We start from the raw sequence: 24,283 nt of genomic DNA, 5'->3' as shown, positions 1-24,283 counted from the left end.
TCAATTATTTTAAATAATTAGCATTTTGGGGTTTATCTTTACAAAAAAAAAGAAGAAGAAGAGGAAATTAGAAAATAATGAATGGAAAAAAAGCAAACCCAAAAACAAGAAAAATAAATATGTTTTGCTTCAGTCACGACATTTGGCGATTGCAAGTAGCAATGTGTGGCATTCACAATTTTCTTGAAAATCTTATATCTTTAAGTAGTTATTTACCTTTCTTTTATGTTTAATAATAATGTTGCTTGAAATTAATATTAGTATTTGTAGTATTTTCTATTTTGTTATTATTATATCATTACCTTTATCTCTCACTCTAACTAACTCACATTTTAATCCCTTCCCCTTAGAAAATAGGCACAACACACTACCCTCACAAACTTAGATCCCTTCCATTCATCTCACGTGACATTGAAAGGGGCTCACACGTTTCTTAGGTTCCAAGAATTTTCCACCATGAGCATTTTTATAGGAAAAGTCCATAAAATTGGAAAACCGAGACCCTAGACCTAAGACTGAGGACCACCGTTTTCTTCACCCCTTTTATTAGCTATTTTAGCTCCCCCAAGAGGAGCAGCGACACCTCCCCAAAAATGGAGATTTCTCCATTGTTTCCATAGCCAGATTCTTACCTCGTCTCCTCTCAAAAAGCTTCAGTCACCCCACCCTCTTAAAAAAAACCCTATTGCCACCTTCAAAGCCAGTCACAAAACAGGCCTTGTTAAGGTCTTTTGTTGTGGTATTTGTTCGGATTGAGTCGAGTTCGCCACTGTCGTTCGAGATCCGGTCTTGGTTCGAGATTTTCGTACATTTAGCTCAAGTTTTCTGGCCAGTTGTTTTGGTCGTTGATTCAAAGATGTGACCTTCAATGGAGTTTCTTCATGTTTAAAATAAAGAAAGATTTTATTCAAAGAAGCCGGATCTGCTTGTAGTTTTTGGATCTTTCACTAAATTAAAGAAGTTCATCTGAGGTTTATTCTTCACACTCCTTTCACTATTTTCATTTTTGTGTGGTACAATAGTAAAATATGCTATTAAATCCATGAAACTATCCTTAGTTATTGGGATCAATGTCAAGTTTATTCTTAGGCTCGTTTATTTCTCTTCTGCTATTTCTTACACTCTACTTGTGTTGAGCTATGTTAGATCCGAATTGTCATCTAGTGTTTAGTTTTCTTTTTAAAATGCTTTTGATGAGTAGTTTAAATTTTTAGTTTAAATTCTTATAGTTCTAAGTAAGAGGTTTTGTTGTTAGAACTTTTCTTAAGTTTAGATTTCTTTAATAAGCATCCTCGTCATCTTTTCTTAAAAGTGTCCATAACATATAAAAGGTTTTGTTCTTTTATGTGAAAGAAATTTTCAATTAATAAAGTTTCTAAAGGCTAAGTCTACAAGGTCCATCACGTCAAAACAAATGCAGACTTCCCCATCAATCTCAAGCTTATGTACTACTAGTAGTATTTTATTATTTAAATTTTGTGGGTCAGTAGAGTCAGAATGGTCTCCTATTGTTACAAAGTGGACTGAGATCATGTTTTAATCGCTTTTGATTATTTACCATCGATTTCTGTATTTACTCATAATTGCTTAGATGACTATTTTGTCTTAGATACTTTCTTTGCTTGGATTTTTGACTTCGTTTATTCTGTTCTTATCTGCCACTGTTTGCGTGTTTCTTTGTTGGAAATTGGTCGTGGAGGCATTGGGCTAAACTGAAATGAAAATCAAAACTTCAATGTTTGTTACTTATTTACTTGAATAATTGCTAGTATGCTTTAGGCGCGTATTAATAAATAAGTATCGTAACTGTGTACACGTTCGCGTGACATAATTACGATTTTCAAAATAAATCGAGGTATGCATTCGCGCAACTTCGGCCAAACTTTCTTAATATTAATAAAGCGTGATTAATTGTGGACACGTACGCGTGACATGATTTCTACGCGCCAAATAAAATGAGTACACGTACGCGTGACTCACATTAGGATAATTTCTTAATTAAAAGCGATATGAGGTAAATGAACATAGGTTTTAAAATAAGTAATTAGATAATTTAATAAGTCAGGTATGATCAAAGCGACCGTGCTAAAACCACAGAACTAGGGAATGCCTAACCCCTTCTCCCGGGTTAACAGAATTCCTTACCCGAATTTTTGTGTTTCGCAGACTGTATAACAGAGTCAAACTTCCTCGATTCGATATTTTATCCAGTGACTTGGGACACCATAAATTATCCCAAGTGGCGACTCTGATTTAATGTAAAATAAATCCCGTTTCGATCATTGTCACTTTAATTGGAAAAACTCCATTATACTCCCCTTTCAGGGGTAGAAAAAGGAGGTGTGACAGCTCTAGCGACTCTGTTGGGGATAAGAACCCAAAACTTCTGGTTCAGGGTTCAAGAATTCGAGCTTGTTTTGTGATATTTATTTGGCTTTATTTATTGTTCATATTACTGTATTTGTGGACCTAATGTGCTAACTGCTGCTTATTTACCACTTTGATATTATTGAAAGTTATTAAACTGTCTTCTTACGCTTCCCATCTGAGTCTTCTAAAAAAAATGGTGCACACGTTCGCGTGACCCACTTTTTCTGTTAGAAGTTATACCAAATAAAATGAGGCTGGGCCAGCAACAAGGCCGGGTAAACTTTCGTGCTCCTGGTACACTGTCCCCTCTTCGGCTCGAGTAGTCCGCTCAGATAAGCCAGGTCAAGAACACAATCCAGGTTTAAACATAGAATAATATAACCTCATGTCGGATCCCTAGTAGGAACGTTTGTTGTATCACGTGCATTTGACTTAGGGGACTCAACACAAGGGTTGGGTCCGTCTAGGACAAGTGTACCCCAAAAATAAAAGACCATCCTGATGCATCCTATGTGCTACATGTTGCATTTCTTTAAGGGTAAAAGGGTCATTTGGCGGACCAATGATGACTGAGGGTAAATGAGAAAGAAAAGAGGGTGAAGTGTGAAAATAAAGCAAGAAAGATCCAGTTATGTCTTTCTTTTACATTTTTTTTAAGAAAAAGACAAAAGAAAAAAACATGAAAAAAAATCCAAAAAGATTTTGCATTTTCCCTTTATTTTTTTTAAAAAATAAGACAAAAATATGTTTTCTCTTAATTAGTTGTTTTTTTATTATTTCTCGACCGTATCCAATCTGTCCGAACTACGCATACCTGATTCTCGTCTTTCGGGGCGGGATACGTAGACAGCCCACATAGGGTCCAGTCTTCCTAGTAAGTCTTAGGTTCTTGGATTCGCGTGGTCTTAGCCAAATCTTGCATTTTTAGCCACTTTTAGCCATATAGGTTAATTTTAGCAAAATAGCTCCAATCATGTCTTGCATATGTCCAACAGGAAGTGTTATTGTCTCACATAGTGTTCTAGGTCTTTAACTTATTTGGTCTTAATTTTCTCATACAGGTGTGGATCTGCTTATCGGAGTTTGAGCATGACAAACGCCCTAGGACCATATAGTCAGGGTCGCTCGTTCAGGAGTTGCTTAGGGAGATTTTTGTTATTTATTATGTTTTGAGTCTGTTTTTCTTTTTATGTTATCTTTTACCTTCTAGCTTTGTACAGTAATGTTGAGTCTTTTAGGTGATGTTAGAGTCTGTCATAGTCTAGTTAAGTTTGCCGAGTCTTTCGTTATTGTATTTCCTATCTTGTATTTGAAAAATGTGTTGTAAATCAAAAATCCAAAAAAGGAAATTTCGCGTTTTTATATTTCCATTAGAAGTTTTCTTTAGAATACTAATTCTAGGAATAAAAAAAATCGTTTGAGATGGTTTTCCTTTATTGAATTAATATCCAGAACTCAAAATCAAAAATTGCCTTTATGTTTCCTTTTAGTACATTAAGACTAAAAATTCAAAAAAAAAAGAGAACTTTCTTTTAGTACCTCTTTTAAAATTTTCTTTAAGATATTAATTCCAAAGTTCCAAAAAGATTTTCTTTTGAGGTACTTCTTTGGGAAATTAATGAAAAATGAATAAAAAAAATTTCTTTTTATTTTTACTAGAACTTTAGGACATTGTACATAGAAAAAAAAAATAACAACATACTTTATCTTTGGTTTATTTTCAGAGTTTCTCCCTTACGTAATCAAATCGAAATCCAAAAATATTTTTTTTATCGTTTTCATTTCTTGGTTCGAAATCTTTCTTTCAGGATATCAAACAAAAATTCAAAATATTTTTCTTTGGTTCATTCTTTGGATTTCCTTCCTAAAAAAAGAATCAATTTTTTTTGTAACGACCTGACTGGTCTTTTTGCCTTTTTGAACCCTGTTTCCTTAAATAAGACTTCCCGCGCTTGCTTTAGCTAATTTACGACTTGCGGGGACGGTTGGTTCGGGATTCGGAAGAGTTTGGAGTGAAATATTCCCATTTGGTTCCTTAGGATTTTCTTTTGAGGTACTTCTTTGGGAAATTAATGAAAAATGAATAAAAAAATTTCTTTTTATTTTTACTAGAACTTTAGGACATTGTACATAGAAAAAAAAATAACAACATACTTTATCTTTGGTTTATTTTTCAGAGTTTCTCCCTTACATAATCAAATCGAAATCCAAAAAGTATTTGTTTTTATCGTTTTCATTTCTTGGTTCGAAATCTTTCTTTCAGGATATCAAACGAAAATACAAAATATTTTTCTTTGGTTCATTCTTTGGATTTCCTTCCTAAAAAAGAATCAAAAATATTTTTTGTAACGACCTGACTGGTCGTTTTGCCTTTTTGAACCCTGTTTCCTTAAATAAGACTTCCCGCGCTTGCTTTAGCTAATTTACGACTTGCGGGGACGGTTGGTTCGGGATTCGGAAGAGTTTGGAGTGAAATATTCCCATTTGGTTCCTTAGGATTTTCTTTTGAGGTACTTCTTTGGGAAATTAATGAAAAATGAATTAAAAAATTCTTTTATTTTTACTAGAACTTTAGGACATTGTACATAGAAAAAAAAAATAACAACATACTTTATCTTTGGTTTATTTTTCAGAGTTTCTCCCTTACATAATCAAATCGAAATCCAAAAAGTATTTGTTTTCATCGTTTTCATTTCTTGGTTCGAAATCTTTCTTTCAGGATATCAAACAAAAATTCAAAATATTTTTCTTTGGTTCATTCTTTGGATTTCCTTCCTAAAAAAAGAATCAAAAATATTTTTTGTAACGACCTAGCTGGTCATTTTGCGTTTTTGAACCCTGTTTCCTTAAATAAGACTTCCCGCGCTTGCTTTAGCTAATTTACGACTTGCAGGGATGGTTGGTTCGGGATTCGGAAGAGTTTGGAGTGAAATATTCCCATTTGGTTCCTTAGGATTTTCTTTTGAGGTACTTCTTTGGGAAATTAATGAAAAATGAATAAAAAAAATTTCTTTTTATTTTTACTAGAACTTTAGGACATTGTACATAGAAAAAAAAAGAACAACATACTTTATCTTTGGTTTATTTTCAGAGTTTCTCCCTTACGTAATCAAATCGAAATCCAAATTTTTTTTTATCATTTTCATTTCTTGGTTCGAAATCTTTCTTTCAGGATATCAAACGAAAATTCAAAATATTTTTCTTTGGTTCATTCTTTGGATTTCCTTCCTAAAAAAAAGAATCAAAAATATATTTTGTAACGACCTGACTGGTCGTTTTGCCTTTTTGAACCCTATTTCCTTAAATAATACTTCCCGTGCTTGCTTTAGCTAATTTACGACTTGCGGGGACGGTTGGTTCGGGATTTGGAAGAGTTTGGTGTGAAATATTCCCATTTGGTTCCTTAGGATTTTCTTAAAAAAACTAAGTTGACTTGGGTCAATATTTTGAGCAAACGGACCCGGATTCGTAATTTGACGGTCCAGGAGGGTCCGTAGGAAAATATGAGACCTGAGCGTATGCCCGGAATTGAATTCTGAGGTCCCTAGACCGACTAATGAATTTTAATTAGAAATTATTAATATGAAGTTTTAAAGATTTAAAGAAACTAATTAATGATTGATTTCATGGGTATCGGGCTTGTATGTTGGTTCCGAAGCCCGGTACAGGTCCGATATATCATTTAAGACTTGCCCGCAAAATTTGGTATCAATCTGAGTAGTTAAAGTGCGTTTTGGCCCGTTGGAGGAAAATTGAGAACTTAAAGTTCATAAGTTTGGTTCATTTGGTTTTAGGGAGTGATTCTTAGATTTAGCGTTGTTTCGGGTGTTCCAAAGGTTCGAGTAGGTCCGTTTCGTGATTTTAGATGTGTCGGTATGTTCAGGAGGGGCCTGGGAGCCCCGAGCGTCAATCGGACGAGGCTCGAGTGAAGTAAAATTTTTTGAGAAGTGCTGAAGCTGCTGCTTCTGTCATAACCGCACCTGCGGTTGGCGGACCGCAGGTGCGAGACCGCAAATGCGGCCCAGGAAAGGCCAGGCAAAACAATAGAAGCGGCCCTCGAACCGCAGAAGCGGCCCCAGGACCGCAGAAGCGGTCCCAACCCTTTTTGCCAATTTCGTAGATGCGACCCTTTTATCGCAGATGTGGGACCGCATATGCAGTCCCCTGACCGCAGATGCGGAAATCGCTGAGGCAGTGAGTTCATTTATTACGGGTTCTAAGTCCATTTTAGCCATATTTCACTCCTCCATTGTGCGATTTTAGAGCTTTTGAGAGAAGACCTTCACCTAGCATCTTGAGGTAAGTGTGTTCTACCTATTTCTACTTTAATATTTATGTCATAGGTAGATTAAACACTAGAATTAAGGTGAAATCAAGGGTTTAGAGCAAAACCTAGGGTTTTGACAAAAGTTAGATTTAACCACGTAGTTTGTTATGAAATGAATTAGAAATCATATATTATTGATCCTTAGGTTATGGAGGACAACTTCCTTCGAAAAATTTCGGACTCCGGGCACGTGGGCCTGTGGTCGGATTTTGGGAAACTTGTGTTAAGGGTTGGAAAATTGCTAAATAGCTAGAATATGATCTTGTGAGCTTATATTGACTAGTTCCTACCTCATTTAACTAGTTTTGGATCGTTCGGCTCCAAACTGAGAGTTCAAGCTCGTTCTTGGTATTGGAAGTGCACTTTGGAGCTAGGTGAGTCTCCTTTATAACCTTGTAAGAGGGAATTGCCCCCATAGGTATAATAATTGAATTAATTGCTATTATATGCGGGGGCTACGTACGCATCAGGTGACGAGAGTCCGTGCGTAGCTACTATTATGTTAGTCCGGGTAGTCTAGGGCCCAAAAGCATGCTCTACGTGATATTCTTGTAACTTGATGATAAATTCGGATTCGTATAAATTAAGTTGATTAAGGTGGATGAGATTAGTAGAGGAACCTTATCTTGCTTGGTCTTTTAAAAGAGAACTTTAATATTCCTGTGAATAACTACTCCCCAGATACACATTATTGACTGCTTGTTGATGAGTTTATTTATATTTGACCACGTCGCACGTGTGATTCGCGAGCAGGGTAATAGATACATCTATGGTTCGAGCCGTTCGACCCTCGACAGTGCACAATTTACTTTTATGTTGGATCGGGCCGTACATCCCTTGGTGTTACTTGTGCATGCTGTACTTAGTATTTCTCTGTGGACTGAACTTCATGTTTGCCTTGGAACGTAAATGGATACCCATGATATTAATTGTAAGAATAACTGTTATTCCCTGCCATACAATGTTATTAAATTGTGCTATCTATGCTTCTTATAAATTCTTTTCTCACATTATTTGACCCTAGTAAGTATCATGTCGACCTCTCGTCTCTACTTCTTCGAGATTAGATGGGATACTTATTGGGTACATATTGTTTATGTACTCATACTACACTTTTGTACTTAATTGTATAGGATCTGAGGCAGGTGTATCTGGCTACCAGTCTGGTGCGCATTACTGAGCGGATTTGAGACTTCTACGGTGAGCTGCTTCCCTTCCCATTCCGTTCAGCAGCCTGAATGAGTCTTTATTATGTATTTTTGTTGTCTATTCTGTTTCGGACAGTAGGATCGTGTGATTCTTTTGTATATTCTACTAGTTGCCCAAAGCTTGTGACACCAGGTCTTGGCACACACATTAGTAGACTCTATTATTTTTGGGGTTGTATGATTATTTTCGGCTTTACTGATTATTTCTGATTTTATTTCAACTTAAGGAATCATTGAAACTATTTGTGGATGAAAGTAAATGAGAGCTGATATAGTAATTTCCGCGTTGGCTTGCCCGACAATGGTGTTGGGCACCATCATGACCTATTATGGAAATGGGTCGTGACAACATGGTATCATAGCACTAGGTTCACGTAGGTCTCACAAGTCATGGTCAAACCTAATAGAGTCTTGAGTATCGGTACGAAGACGTCTGTATTTATCTTCTATAGGCTATAGGGTGTTAGGAAAACTACTCTTTATTCATTTCCTATCATGCAGTAGTTGTTATGCTAAATTTCCCCCTTCTATTCTCTCACAGATGGTGAAGACATGCACGACTGATGTTCTAGACCCGGACGGAGCTCCTCCTCCTATTGCTAGAGGCCGAGGCAGAGGCCGGGGGAGGGCACCGGCCCGAGGTAGGGAACGAGGGCATCCCAGAGTTATCCTAGTAGTACCACAAGCAGATCCCACGGGATATCCTATCATCGAGGAGCAGGGCGAGGTGCCCGCAGCTGAGCCTACCCCGGCAGACTTTATGACAGCACCGGGATTCCAGGAGGTCATGGGCCGTATACTGCGGTTCATGGATTCTATGACTCAGGATGGTTTATTTCCAGCAGATCTAGCTATATCACAGGCAGGAGAGGGAGCACAGACCCCTACTGCTCAGGCTCCTAGACATGCAGCTGAAGGGTATCAGACTCTGGGTGCACTACCTGCGGATGGGGCCCAGCCAGTTACTGCAGTGGCGCCCCAGCCCAGACCAGCTGCAGACGGTGACCCGCAGAAGTTGTTGGACAGATGGACTAGACTTCACCCTCCTATCTTCGGGGGTGAGCGTCATGAGGATGCCTAGGACTTCATAGATAGGTGCAGGGACAGACTGCACAACATAAGGATATTGGAGTCGCATGGGGTTGACTTCACTACTTTCTAGCTAGAGGGCAGGGCCCGCAGATGGTGGCAGTCTTACATTCTTGGCAGGCCAGCAGGTTCCCCTCCCCTCACTTGGGGTCAATTCACGCAGTTATTCTTGGATAGGTATATTCCACCCTCTGAGAGGGAAGAGTTGCGGTATCAGGTTGAGCATCTTGAGCAGGGTCAGATGTTTGTGACCGATTATGAGGCGAGGTTTTTTGAGTTATCCCGCCATGCACTCATGATACTTCCCACAGATCTAGAGAGAGTGCGAAGATTTGTTGCGGGGTTGCACCCCAGTATTCGAGCTGGCATGGCCCGAGAGGTGGAGATGGGTACTGAGTATCAACTAGTGGTAGAGATTGCTCGCAGGATTGAGGGGTATCGCCAGAGGGGTAGAGAGCAGATTCAGCAGGACAAGAGGGCCCAGTTTTCGGGAGAGTTCAAAGGCGCCCCAGTTAGGGGTAAAGGTCACTTCGGGAGGGGTTAGCCCAGCAGGCCCCCATATTCAGCACCACCACCCCCTCCCCGGGGTGCTCTAGTGAGGCCTTATTTCAGTGCGATGTCGGAGAGTTCTTACCACCCACCAGCTATTCAGGGTTCCTCCGGTGAGTATTCTGGTCATCAGGATTCTTCCAGTGCTCACTTTAATGCCATGCCAGAGAGTTCATATCGCCCACCAGCCATCCAAGGCTCTTCTAGTGGGTATTCGAGACAGCAAGCTCAAACTTCAGGGCAGCAGGCTATGGTACCGAGAGTATGCTATGACTGTGGAGATTCGTGTCACATGAGGAGGACCTGCCCAGACTTCAGGGCAAAGCAGTACAGCAGGGTCCGTAGCCTATGATTTCAGCACCGGCTGCCCTGCCACCTAGATGTGGAGGACAAACTGGTAGGGGTCATCCTAGAGGTAGAGGCTAGGCAGGGAGAGGTCAGCTAGCTATTGCTCAGTTGGGTGGAGGCCAGCTAGCCAACGCTCTAGCCAGATTCTACGCCCTTCCGGCCTGGCCATATGCATTAGCCTCAGATGACGTCATTACAAGTATTATCTCCGTCGGCGGTAGAGATGCTTTGGTATTATTTGACCCAAGGTCTACTTATTCTTATGTATCATCTCTGTTTGCTAGTTTCCTGGTTATTTCTCCTGAGCCTTTGGGCACTCCAGTTCATGTGTCCACTAACGTGGGTGATTCTGTGGATGTGGATCGGATCTACCGGTCCTGTGTGGTCACATTCTGTGGTTTCGAGACTAGGGCAAACCTCCTGTTGCTTGATATGATCAACTTTGAGATCATCCTAGGCATGGATTTGTTATGCCCATATCACACCATCCTAGATTGCCATACCAAGACTATTACTTTAGCTGTGCCAGGGTTGCCGAGGTTGGAGTGTAAGGGTTCCACAATTGATACATTTAGTCGGGTTATCTCTTTCTTGAAGGCTCGGCAAATGGTCGAGAAGGGGTGTTTGGCTTATTTGGCTTATGTTCGAGACCGTAGAGTCTCCGACGATTGAATCATTTCCAGTAGTTCAAGAGTTTGCTGATGTGTTTCCTTCAGATCTTCAAGGCATGCCACCAGATCGTGATATTGATTTCTGCATTGATTTGGCTCCAGGCACCCAGCCTGTATCTATCCCACCGTACCGTATGGCTCCAAAGGAGTTGAAGGAGCAGCTTGAGGAGTTGTTAGCAAAGGGGTTTGTTAGACCTAGTTTATCGCCTTGGGGTGCACCTGTGTTATTTGTAAAGAAAAAGGATGGAACTATGCGGATGTGCATTGATTACCGCCAGTTGAACAAAGTCACCATCAAGAACAAGTATCCATTGCCCCGTATCGATGATTTGTTCGACCAGTTGCAGGGTGCTAGGGTGTTCTCCAAGATTGACTTGAGGTCAGGGTATCATCAACTGAAGATTCGGGACTCGGATGTTTCGAAGACGACATTTCGGACTAGATATGGCCATTATGAGTTCCTGGTGATGTCCTTTGGCTTGACTAATGCCCCAACAACATTCATGGACTTGATGAACATGGTATTCAGGCCTTACATTGATTCATTTGTCGTCGTCTTTTTTTATGACATCTTGATATACGCCCATAGCCTGGGGGAGCACGAGCAGCATTTGAGGGTTGTGCTTCAGACCTTGCGAGAGCAAAAACTATATGCTAAGTTCTCCAAGTGTGAATTCTTGCTAGAGTCAGTGGCATTCTTAGGGCATATTGTGTCAGGAGAGGGTATTAAGGTGGACCCCAAGAAGATTGAGGTAGTTCAGGGTTGGCCACGTCCTACTTCGGTGACCGAGATTAGGAGTTTCCTGGGGTTAGCAGGTTATTACAGACGATTTGTGGAGGGCTTTTCATCTATTGCATCACCTCTGACTAGATTTACCCAGAAGGGTGCTCCTTTCCATTGGTCCGATGATTGTGAGGCGAGCTTTCAGAAGCTCAAGACAACCTTGACTACAACACCAGTTCTTGTGTTGCCTTCCAGTTCAGGGATGTATACGATATATTACAATGCTTCGCGCATTGGATTGGGATGTGTATTGATGCAGGAGGGGCGATTTATAGCCTATGCTTCGCGCCAGCTGAAGGTTCATGAGAAGAATTATCCTGTGCATGACCTAGAGTTGGTTGCGATCATTCATGCTCTTAAGATATGGAGGCATTATCTGTATGGGGTGTCATGTGAGGTTTATACGGATCATCGCAGCTTACATCATTTGTTCAAACATAGGGATCTTAATTTTAGGCAGCGTAGGTGGCTTGAGTTACTGAAGGATTATGACATCACCATTCTTTATCATCCGGGCAAGGCTAATATGGTTGCGGATGCCTTAAGTAGGAAGGCAGAAAGTATGGATAGCTTGGCATTTATTCTAGCGGAGGAGAGGCCACTAGCTTTGGACATTCAGTCCTTGCCTAACATACTTATGAGGTTAGACATTTTAGAGCCCAGCCGAGTTCTTGCATGTGTGGTTGCTCAGTCTTTATTATTGGGGCAGATCAAGGCCCAACAGTTCGATGATCCATATTTGGCGGTTCTCAGAGAGACGGTGCTTCAGGGAGGTGCCAAGGAGGTTTCTATTGGTGAGGATGGTGTTTTACGACTCCAGGGTCGTTTATGTATTCTTAATATTGATGGTCTGAGGGAGAGGATTCTAGAGGAGGCACACAGTTCGCGGTATTCCATTCAACCGGGAGCTACGAAGATGTATCGCGACTTGAGGCAGCATTATTGGTGGCAGAGGATGAAGAAAGACATAGTAGAATATGTGGCTAAGTGTTTGAATTGTCAGCAGGTCAAGTATGAACACCAGAGACCGGGTGGCCTACTTCAGCAGATGCCTATACCAAAATGGAAGTGGGAGCGCATCACCATGGATTTCGTAGTTCCGTTGCTACGAACTTTGTGGAAGTTTGATTCAGTATGGGTCATTGTTGACATATTAACCAAGTCAGCCCACTTTATTCCAGTGGCGACTACTTATACTTCAGAGAGGTATGCTCAGATTTACATTCGGGAGATAGTCCGGTTGCACGGTGTGCCTGTTTCCATCATATCAGATAGAGGCCCTCAGTTCACTTCCCATTTCTAGAGGGCTGTTCAGAGTGAGTTGGGGACCCGTGTAGAGCTCAGCACAACATTCGATCCTCAGACCGACGGGCAGTCGGAGCAGACAGTGTAGATCTTGAAGGACATGCTCAGAGCATGTGTGATTGACTTTGGAGGGTGGTGGGATCAGTTCTTTTCCTTGGCGGAGTTTGCATACAACAACAGCTATCAGTCCAGCATAGAGATGGCTCCATTCGAGGCGTTATATGATCGACAGTGTCGTTCTCCTATCAAGTGGTTTGAGCCTGGTGAGGCTAAGTTATACGGTATAGATTTGGTATAGGATGCCTTGGATAAGGTAAAGTTGATTCAGGAGAGGCTTCGCACAGCTCAGTCTAGACAGAAGAGTTACACAGATCAGAAGGCACGTGATGTATCATTTATGACTGGTGAGAAGGTTCTCTTGAAAGTCTCGCCAATGAAAGGCATTATAAGGTTCGAGAAGAAGGGCAAGTTGAGCCTAAGGTTTATTGGCCCCTTTGAGGTGTTGAGACGAGTTAGGGAGGTTGCCTATGAGCTTGCCTTACCCCCCAGCTTATCGAGAGTTCATCCGGTTTTTCATGTATCAATGCTTCGGAAGTATCATGCAGACTTGTCCCATATGTTAGACTTCAGTACTATTTATCTGGATGAGAGTTTGGGTTATGATGAAGAGCCAATTGCCATTATAGAAAAGCGGGATCGCCAATTAAGGTCCAAGAGGATTTCTGCGGTGAGGGTCCAGTAGAGGGGCCAACCAGTCAAAGAGGCGACCTGGGAGTCTGAAGAGGACATGTAGAGCAGATATCCCCATTTATTCAGCAGCTCAGGTACTTTTCTATGTCCGTTCGAGGACGAACGCTTGTTTAAGAGGTGGATAATGTAATAACCCGACTGGCCGTTTTGCCTTTTTGAACCCCGTTTCCTTAAATAAGACTTCCCGCACTTGCTTTAGCTAATTTACGACTTGCGGGGATGGTTGTTCGGGATTTGGAAGAGTTTGGAGTGAAATATGCCCATTTGGTTCCTTAGGATTTTCTTAAAAAGACTAAGTTGACTTGGGTCAACATTTTGAGCAAACGGACTCGGATTCGTAATTTGATGGTTCCAGAGGATCCGTAGCAAAATATGGGACCTGGGCGTATATCCGGAATCGAATTCCGAGGTCCCTAGCCCGAGTAATGAATTTTTATTAGAAATTGTTAATCTGAAGCTTTAAGGATTTAAAGAAAGTAATTAATGATTGATTTCATGGGTATCGGGCTCGTATTTTGGTTTCGAAGCCCGGTACAGGTCCGATATATCATTTAAAACTTGCCCACAAAATTTGGTGTCAATCCGAGTAGTTTAAGGGCGTCTTGGCCCGTTGGAGGAAAATTTAGAACTTGAAGTTCATAAGTTTGATTCATTTGGTTTTAGGTAGTGATTCTTAGATTTAGCATTGTTTTGGGTGTTCCGAAGGTTTGAGTAGGTTCGTTTCGTGATTTCAGACTTGTCGGTATGTTCGGGTGGGCCCCGGGAGCCCCGAGCGTCAATCGGATGAGGCTCGAGTGAAGTGAAAATTTTTAAGAAGTGTTGAAGCTGCTGCTTCTGTCATAACCGCACCTGCGGTTGGTGGACCGCAGGTGCGAGACCGCAGATGCGGTCCATCTATCGCAGATGCAGCCCAGGAAAGGCCAGGCAAAACCGCAGAAGTGGCCCTCGAACCGCAGAAGCGGTCCCAGCCCTTTTTCCCATTTTGCAGATGCGGTTGTTTTCTCGTAGATGCGGTCCCCTGACCGCAGATGCGGAAATCGCTGAGGCAGTGAGTTCATTTATTACGGGTTCTAAGTCTATTTTTGCCATATTTCACTCCTCCATTGGGCGATTTTAGAGCTTTTGAGAGAAGACCTTCACCTAGCATCTTGAGGCAAGTGTGTTATACCTATTTCTAGTTTAATATTTATGACTTAGGTAGATTAAACACTAGAATTAAGGTGAAATCAAGGGGTTAGAGCAAAACTTAGGGTTTTGACAAAAGTTAGATTTAACCACGTAGTTTGCTATGAAATGAATTAGAAATCATATATTATTGATCCTTAGGTTATGGAGGACAACTTCCTTCGAAAAATTTCAGAATTCGGGCACGTGGGTCCGGGGTCGGATTTTGGGAAATTTGTGTTAAGTGTTGGAAAATTGCTTAAATAGCTAATATGATCGTGTGAGCTTATATTGACTAGTTCCTACCTTATTTAACTAGTTTTGGATTGTTTGGCTCCAAATTGAGAGTTCAGGCTCGTTCTTGGTATTGGAAGTGCACTTTAGAGCGAGGTGAGTCTCCTTTCTACCCTTGTAAGAGGGAATTGCCCGCATAGGTATAATAATTGAATTAATTGCTATTATATGCGGGGGCTACATACGCACCAGGTGACGAGAGTCCGTGCGTAGCTACTATTATGTTAAGTCCGGGTAGTCTAGGGCCCAAAAACATGCTCTACGTGATATTCGTGTAACTTGATGATAAATTCGGATTCGTATAAATTATGTTGATTAAGGTAGATGAGACTAGTAGAGGAACCTTATCTTGCTTGGTCTTTTAAACGAGAATTGAATATTCCTGTGAATAACTACTCCCCAAATACTCATTATTGACTGCTTGTTGATGAGTTTATTTATATTTGACCGCGTCGCACGTGTAATTCGCGAGCGGGGTAATAGATACATCTATGGTTCGAGCCGTTCGACCCTCGGCAGTGCACAATTTACTTTTATGTTGGATCGGACCGTACGTTTATCGGTGTTACTTGCGCATGCTGTACTTAGTATTTCTTTGTGGACTGAACTTCATGTATAAATTGAAACGTAAATGGATACCCATGATATTAATTGTAAGAATAACTGTTATTCCCTGCCATACAATGTTATTAAATTGTGCTATCTATGCTTCTTATAAATTCTTTTCTCACATTATTTGACCCTAGTAAGTATCATGTCGACCTCTCGTCTCTACTTCTTCGAGATTAGATGTGATACTTATTGGGTACATATTGTTTATGTACTCATACTACACTTTTGTACTTAATTGTATAGGATCTGAGGCAGGTGTATCTGGCTACCAGTCTGGTGCGCATTACTGAGCGGATTTGAGACTTCTACGGTGAGCTGCTTCCCTTCCCATTCCGTTCAGCAGCCTGAATGAGTCTTTATTATGTATTTTTGTTGTCTATTCTGTTTCGGACAGTAGGATCGTGTGATTCTTTTGTATATTCTACTAGTTGCCCAAAGCTTGTGACACCAGGTCTTGGCACACACATTAGTAGACTGTATTATTTTTGGGGTTGTATGATTATTTTCGGCTTTACTGATTATTTCTGATTTTATTTCAACTTAAGGAATCATTGAAACTATTTGTGGATGAAAGTAAATGAGAGCTGATATAGTAATTTCCGCGTTGGCTTGCCCGACAGTGGTGTTCGGCACCATCATGACCTATTATGTAAATGGGTCGTGACAATATGGTATCAGAGCACTAGGTTCACGTAGGTCTCACAAGTCATGGGCAAACCTAATAGAGTCTTGCGGATCGGTACGGTGATGTTTGTATTTATCTTTGAGAGGCTATTGGGTGTTAGGAAAACTACTCTTTATTCATTTCCTATCGTGCAATGGTTGTTATGCTAAATTTCCCTCTTCTATTCTCTCACAGATGGTGAGGACACACACGACTGATGTTCCAGACCGGGCGGAGCTGCTCCCCCAATTGCTAGAGGCCGAGGGAGGGCACCAGCCGAGGTAAGGGACGAGGGCATCCTAGAGTTATCCCAGTAGTACCACCAGCAGATCATGCGGGAGATCCTATTATCGAGGAGCAGGGCGAGGTGCCCGCAACTGAGCCCACCCCAACAGACTTTATGATAGCACCGGGATTCCAGGAGGTCATGGGCTGTATACTGCGGTTCATTTATTCTATGACTCAAGCTAGCTTATTTCCAGCAGATCCAGCTACATCACAGGTAGGAGGGGGAGCATAGACCCCTACTGCTCAGGCTCCTGGACATGCAACTACAGTGTATCAGACTCCGGGTGCACTACCTGCAGATGGGGCCCAGCCAGTTGCTACAGTGGTGCCCCAGCCCGACTAGCTGCGAACGGTGACCCGCAGAAGTTGTTGGATAGATGGACTAGACTTCACCCTCCTATCTTCGGGGGTGAGCGTCATGAGGATGCCCAGGACTTCATAGATAGGTGCAGGAACAGACTGCACAACATGAGGATATTGGAGTCGCATGGGGTTGACTTCAATACCCGTAGATGGTGGCAGTCTTAGATTCTTGGTAGGCCAAGAGGTTCCCCTCCCCTCACTTGGGGTCAGTTCACACAGTTATTCTTGGATAAGTATATTCCACCCTTTGAGAGGGAAGAGTTGCGGTATCAGTTTGAGCATCTTGAGCAGATCAGATGTCTGTGATTGATTATGAGGCGAGGTTTTCTGAGTTGTCCCACCATGATCTCATGATACTTCCCACAGATGCAGAGAGAGTGCGGGGTAGAGAGCAGATTTAGTAAGACAAGAGGGCCCGATTTTCGGGAGAGTTCAGAGGCTCCCCAGTTAGGGGTAGAGGTCACTTCGGGAGGGGTCAGCCCAGCAGGCCCCCGTATTCAGCACCCCCCCCGGGGTGTTCCAGTAAGGCCTTATTTCAGTGCGATGCCGGAGAGTTCTTAGTGCCTACCAGCTATTCAGGGTTCCTCCGGCGGGTATTCTAGTCATCAGGATTCTTCCAGTGCTCACTTCAGTTCCATGCTAGAGAGCTCATATCGCCCACCAGCTATCCAGGGCTCTTCTAGTAGGTATTCGGGACAGCAGGCTTAGACTTCAGGGAAGCAAGCTATGGTACCAAGAGTATGCTACGAGTGTGGAGATCCGGGTCACATGAAGAGGACCTGCCCTAGACTTCGGGGCAAGGCAATACAATAGGGCCAACAGCCTATGATTTCAGCACCGGCTGCCCCGCCACCTAGAGGTGGAGGGCAGACTGGTAGTGTCCATCTTAGAGGTGGAGGCCAGGTAGGGAGAGGTCAACTAGCTATTGCTCAGTCGGGTGGAGGCCAGCTAGCCAACGCTCCAGCCAGATTCTATGCCCTTCTGGCCAGGCCAGATGCATTGGCCTCAGATGCCGTCATCACAGGTATTATCTCTATCGACGGTAGAGATGCTTCGATATTATTTGACCCAGGGTCTACTTATTCTTATGTATCATCTCTATTTGCTCGTTTCCTGGTTATTTCTCCTGAGCCTTTGGGCACTCCTGTTCATGTGTCCACTCCTGTGGGTGATTCTGTGGTTGTGGATGGGATCTACCGGTCTTGTGTGGTCACATTCTGTGGTTTTGAGACTAGGTCAAACCTCTTGTTGCTTGATATGATCGACTTTGACATCATCCTGGGCATGGATTGGTTATCCCCATATCATGCCGTCCTATATTGCCATGCCAAGACTGTTACTTTAGCTTTGCTAGGGTTGCCGAGGTTGGAGTAGAAGGATTTCACAGTTGATACATCTAGTTTTGTTATCTCTTTCCTGAAGGCTCGGCAAATGGTCGATAAGGGGTGTTTGGCTTATTTGGCTTATGTTCGAGACACCACCGCAGAGTCTCCGAAGATTGATTCAGTTCCAGTAGTTCGAAAGTTTGCCGATGTGTTTCCTTCTAATCTTCCTGGTATGCCACTGGATCGTGATATTGATTTCTGCATTGATTTTTCTCCAGGCACCCAGCCTGTATCTATCCCACCGTACTGTATGGCTCCGAAGAAGTTGAAGGAGCAACTTGAGGAGTTATTAGCAAAGGGGTTTGTTAGACCCAGTGTTTCGTCGTGGGGTGCACCAGTGTTATTTGTGAAGAAGAATGATGGAACTATGCAAATGTGCATTGATTACCGCCAGTTGTACAAAGTCACCATCAAGAACAAGTATCCGTTGCCCCATATCAATGATTTGTTCGACCAGTTGTAGGGTGCTAGGGTTTTCTCCAAGATTGGCTTGATGTTAGGGTATTATCAGCTGAAGATTCGGGACTCGGACGTTCCGAAGACAGCATTCCGGACTAGATATGGCCATTATGAGTTCCTGGTGATGTCCTTTGGCTTGACTAATTCCCCAATAGCATTCATGAACTTGATAAACATGGTATTCATACCTTACATTAATTCATTTGTCATCGTCTTTATTGACGACATCTTGATATACGCCCGTAGCTTGGGGCAACACTAACAGCATTTGAAGGTAGTGCTTTAGAACTTGCGAGAGTAGAAGCTATATGCTAAGTTCTCCAAGTGTGAGTTCTGGATAGAGTCAGTTGCATTTTTGGGGCATATTGTGTCAGGAGAGGGCATTAAGATGGACCCCAAGAAGATTGAGGCAGTTCAGGGTTGGCCACGTCCTACCTCGGTGACCGAGATTAGAAGTTTCCTAGGGTTAGCAGGTTATTACAGATGATTCGTGCAGGGCTTTTCATCAATTGCATCACCTCTGACTAGATTGACCCAGAAGGGTACTCCTTTCTATTGGTCTGATGATTGTGAGGCGATATTTCAGAAGCTCAAGACAGCCTTGACTACAACACCAGTTCTTGTGTTGTCTTCCAGTTCAGGGATGTATACGATATATTACAATGCTTCGCGCATTGGATTGGGATGTGTATTGATGCAGGAGGGGCGATTTATAGCCTATGCTTCGCGCCAGCTGAAGGTTTATGAGAAGAATTATCCTGTGCATGACCTAGAGTTGGCCGCGATCGTTCATGCTCTTAAGATATGGAGGCATTATCTGTATGGGGTGTCATGTGAGGTTTATACGGATCATCGTAGCTTACAACATTTGTTCAAACATAGGGATCTTAATTTTAGGCAGCGTAGGTGGCTTGAGTTACTGAAGGATTATGACATCACCATTCTTTATCATCCGGGCAAGGCTAATATGGTTGCGGATGCCTTAAGTAGGAAGGCAGAAAGTATGGATAGCTTGGCATTCATTCCAGCGGAGGAGAGGCCACTAGATTTGGACATACAGTCATTGCCTAACAGACTTATGAGGTTAGACATTTCAGAGCCCAGCCGAGTTCTTGCATGTGTGGTTGCTCAGTCTTTATTATTGGGGAAGATCAAGGCCCAACAGTTCGATGATCCACATTTGGCGGTTCTCAGAGAGACGGTGCTTCAGGGAAGTGCCAAGGAGGTTTCTATTGGTGAGGATGGTGTTTTATGACTCCAGGGTCATTTATATGTCCCTAATATTGATGGTCTGAGGGAGAGGATTCTATAGGAGGCACACAGTTTGTGGTATTCCATTCACCCGGGAGCTACAAGATGTATCGCGACTTGAGGTAGCATTATTGGTGGCGGAGGATGAAGAAAGACATAGTAGAATATGTGGCTAAGTGTTTGAATTGTCAGCAGGTCAAGTATGAACACCAGAGGTCAGGTGGCCTACTTCAGCAGATGCCTATACTAGAATGGAAGTGGGAGCGCATCACCATGGATTTCGTAGTTAGGTTCCGCGGACTTTGCGGAAGTTTGATTCAGTATGGGTCATTGTTGACAGGTTCTCCAAGTCGGCCCACTTTATTCCAGTGGCAACTACTTATACAACAGAGAGGTATGCTCAGATTTACATTTGGGAGATAGTCCGATTGCACGGTGTGCCTGTTTTCATCATATCAGATAAAAGCCCTCAGTTCACTTCCCATTTCTGGAGGGTTGTTCAGAGTGAGTTGGGGACCTGTTTAGAGCTCAGCACAACATTCCATCCTCAGACCGATGGGCAGTCGGAGCGAACAGTACAGATCTTGGAGGACATTCTCATAGCATGTGTGATTGACTTTGGAGGGCAGTGGGATCATTTCTTGCTCTTGGTGGAGTTTGCATACAACAATAGCTATCAGTCCAGCATAGAGATGGCTCCATTCGAGGCGTTATATGTTCGACGGTGTCATTCTCCTATCGGGTAGCTTGAGCCTGGTGAGGCTAAGTTATACGGTATAGATTTGGTACAGGATGCCTTGGATAAGGTAAAGTTGATTCAGGAGAGGCTTCGCACAGCTCAGTCCAGACAGAAGAGTTATGCAGATCAGAAGGCGCGTGATGTATCATTCATGATTGGTGAGAAGGTTCTCTTGAAAGTCTTGCCAATGAAAGGCATTATGAGGTTCAGAAAGAAGGGCAAGTTGAGCCCAAGTTTTATTGGCCCCTTTAAGGTGTTGAGACAAGTTGGGAAGGTTGCCTATGAGCTTGCCTTACCCCCAGCTTATCGGGGGTTCATCCAGTTTTGCATGTATCAATGCTTCGGAAATATCATGCCGACTTGTCCCATGTGTTAGACTTCAGTACTATTCAGCTGGATGTGAGTTTGGGTTATGAGGAGGAGCCAGTTGCAATTTTAGATAGGCGGGATCGCCAGTTGAGGTCCAAGAGGATTTCTGCGGTGAGGGTCCAGTAGAGGGGCCAACCAGTCGAGGAGGCGACCTGGGAGTCCGAGGAGGACATGCGGAGCAGATATCCCCATTTATTCAGCAGCTCATGTACTTTTTTATGTCCGTTCGAGGACAAACGTTTGTTTAAGAGGTGGAGAATGTAACAACCCGACTGGTCATTTTGCCTTTTTGAACCCCGTTTCCTTAAATAAGACTTCCCGCGCTTGCTTTAGCTAATTTACGACTTGCGGGGACGGTTGGTTTGGGATTTGGAAGAGTTTGGAGTGAAATATGCCCATTTGGTTCCTTAGGATTTTCTTAAAAAGGCTAAGTTGACTTGGGTCAATATTTTGAGCAAACGGACCCGGATTCGTAATTTGACGGTCCCGGGGGGTACGTAGGAAAATATGGGACCTAGGCATATGCCCGGAATCGAACTCCGAGGTCCCTAGCCCGAGTAATGAATTTTTATTAGAAATTGTTAATTTGAAGTTTTAAGGATTTAAAGAAACTAATTAATGATTGATTTCATGGGTATCGGGCTTGTATGTTGGTTCTGAAGCCCGATACAGGTCCGATATATCATTTAAGACTTGCCCGCAAAATTTGGTGTCAATCCGAGTAGTTAAGGGCGTTTTGGCCCATTGGAGGAAAATTGAGAACTTGAAGTTCATAAGTTTGATTCATTTGGTTTTAGGGAGTGATTCTTAGATTTAGCATTGTTTCGGGTGTTTCGAAGGTTCAAGTAGGTCCGTTTCATGATTTTAGACTTGTTGGTATGTTCGGGCGGGGCCCGGGATCCCCGAGTGTCAATCGGACGAGGCTCGAGTGAAGTGGAAATTTTTGAGAAGTGCTGAAGCTGCTGCTTTTGTCATAACCGCACTTGCGGTTGGTGGACCGCAGGTACGAGACCGCAGGTGCGGTCCATCTATCGCAGATGCGGCCAAGAGAAGGCCAGGAAAAACCGTAGAAGCGGCCCTCGAACCGCAGAAGCGGTCCCAGCCCGTTTTGCCCATTTCGCAGATGCGGTCCTTTTCTCGTAGATGCGGGATTGCAGATGCGGAAATTGCTGAGGTAAGTATGTTCTTCCTATTTCTAGTTTAATATTTATGTCTTAGGTAGATTAAACACTAGAATTAAGGTGAAATCAAGGGGTTAGAGCAAAACCTAGGGTTTTGACAAAAAGTTAGATTTAACCACGTAGTTTGTTATGAAATGAATTAGAAATCATATATTATTGATCCTTAGGTTATGGAGGACAACTTCCTTCGAAAAATTTTGGAATCCGCGTACGTGGGCCCGGGGTCGGATTTTGGGAAACTTGTGTTAAGGGTTGGGAAATTGCTTAAATAGCTAGAATATGATCTTGTGAGCTTATATTGACTAGTTCCTACCTCATTTAACTAGTTTTGGATCGTTCGGCTCCAAATTGAGAGTTCGGGCTCGTTCTTGGTATTGGAAGTGCATTTTAGAGCGAGGTGAGTTTCCTTTCTAACCTTGTAAGACGGAATTCCCCCATAGGTATAATAATTGAATTAATTTCTATTATATGCGGGGGCTACATACGCACTAGGTGACGAGAGTCCGTGCGTAGCTACTATTATATTAAGTTCGGGTAGTCTAGGGCCCAAAAGCATGCTCTACGTGATATTAAAATATAACTTGATGATAAATTTGGATTCGTATAAATTATGTTGATTAAGGTAGATGAGATTAGTAGAGCAACCTTATCTTGCTTGGTCTTTTAAAAGAGAATTTTAATATTCCTGTGAATAACTACTCCCAAATACACATTATTGACTGCTTGTTGATGCATTTATTTAAATTTGACCGCGTCGCACATATGATTCGCGAGCGGGGTAATAGATGCATCTATGGTTCGAGCCGTTCGACCCTCGACGGTGTACAATTTACTTTTATGTTGGATCGGGCTGTACGTCCCTCGGTGTTACTTGCGCATGCGGTACTTAGTATTTCTCTGTGGACTGAATCTCATGTATGCCTTGAAACGTAAATGGATACCCATGATATTAATTGGAAGAAGAACTGTTATTCCCTGCCATACAATGTTATTAAATTGTGCTATCCATGCTTCTTATAAATTCTTTTGTCACATTATTTGACCCTAGTAAGTATCATGTCGACCTCTCATCTCTACTTCTTCGAGATTAGACGGGATACTTATTGGGTACATATTATTTATGTACTCATACTATACTTCTGTACTTAATTGTACAGGATCTAAGGCAGGTGAATCTGGCTACCAATCTGGTGCGCATCACTGAGCGGATTCGAGACTTCTACGGTGAGCTGCTTCCCTTCCCATGCCGTTCAACAGCCTGAAGGAGTCTCTCTTATGTATTTTTGTTGTCTATTCTATTTCGGACAGTAGTATAGTGTGATTCTTTTGTATATTCTACTAGTTGCCCATAGCTTGTGACACCAGGTCTTGGCACACACATTAGTAGACTGTATTATTTTTGTGGTTGTATGATTATTTTCGGCTTTACTGATCATTTCTGATTTTATTTCAACTTAAGGAATCATTGAAACTATTTTTGGATAAAAGTAAATGAGAGCTGATTTAGTAATTTCTGCGTTGGCTTGTCCGACAATGGTGTTGAGCGCCATCATGACCTATTATGGAAATGGGTCGTGACAACATGGTAACAGAGCACTAGGTTCACGTAGGTCCCACAAGTCATGGGCAAACCTAATAGAGTCTTGCGGATCGGTACAGAGACTAACAAAAAGTAGTCTTGTGAACTACGTTTGACCTGATTCTTGTCACCACAAGATACGTAGGCAGCATTATGGTTCGGTCATACCAAATAAAATATTTCATAATCCTACGAAGTCGAAAGTGGGGCAGCCTTTCTTAGTAACTCCATCAAAAGAAAAAGAAAAAAAAGAATTAAATTCCCTTGTATTAGAAACTGGGGCAAAGTTTTTAGAATGGATTCCAAAAGTTGTAAATAAATTAACCTGGTTGTCTTAGTTATTTTGAGCCTTTATGATATCCTTTCTTTCTAACCTTGTCCAAAAGCCACATTACAGTCCAAAAAAAACCTCCCAGATAATCTTTGAGAGTGCCGACTTAGCCATGCCAGGAGCACATGATATTTTTACCATGGTTGATGCCTTGCCATCTGCAGAATCAGAGGAAATAAGAAGAAAAGAACAAAATGAGAGAG

At 42.3% G+C, this 24,283-nt stretch overlaps 1 long non-coding RNA gene across 1 annotated transcript; it reads left to right on the top strand.

The window, feature by feature from the left end:
- Positions 1-513: 513 nt before the first annotated feature.
- Positions 514-3,725, top strand: LOC107775942 (uncharacterized). Its single transcript, XR_001645839.2, has 2 exons — positions 514-971; positions 3,432-3,725. It is a non-coding gene; the product is annotated as an uncharacterized LOC107775942 (long non-coding RNA).
- The last annotated feature ends 20,558 nt before the right edge of the window (positions 3,726-24,283 follow it).

The sequence above is a fragment of the Nicotiana tabacum genome, chromosome 10, assembly GCF_000715075.1.
Source record: "Nicotiana tabacum cultivar K326 chromosome 10, ASM71507v2, whole genome shotgun sequence".
In the NCBI taxonomy this organism is placed as follows: Eukaryota; Viridiplantae; Streptophyta; class Magnoliopsida; order Solanales; family Solanaceae; genus Nicotiana; species Nicotiana tabacum.
Note: the sequence above shows the minus strand (reverse complement) of the source record. Positions and strands in the feature narration are given on the sequence as shown.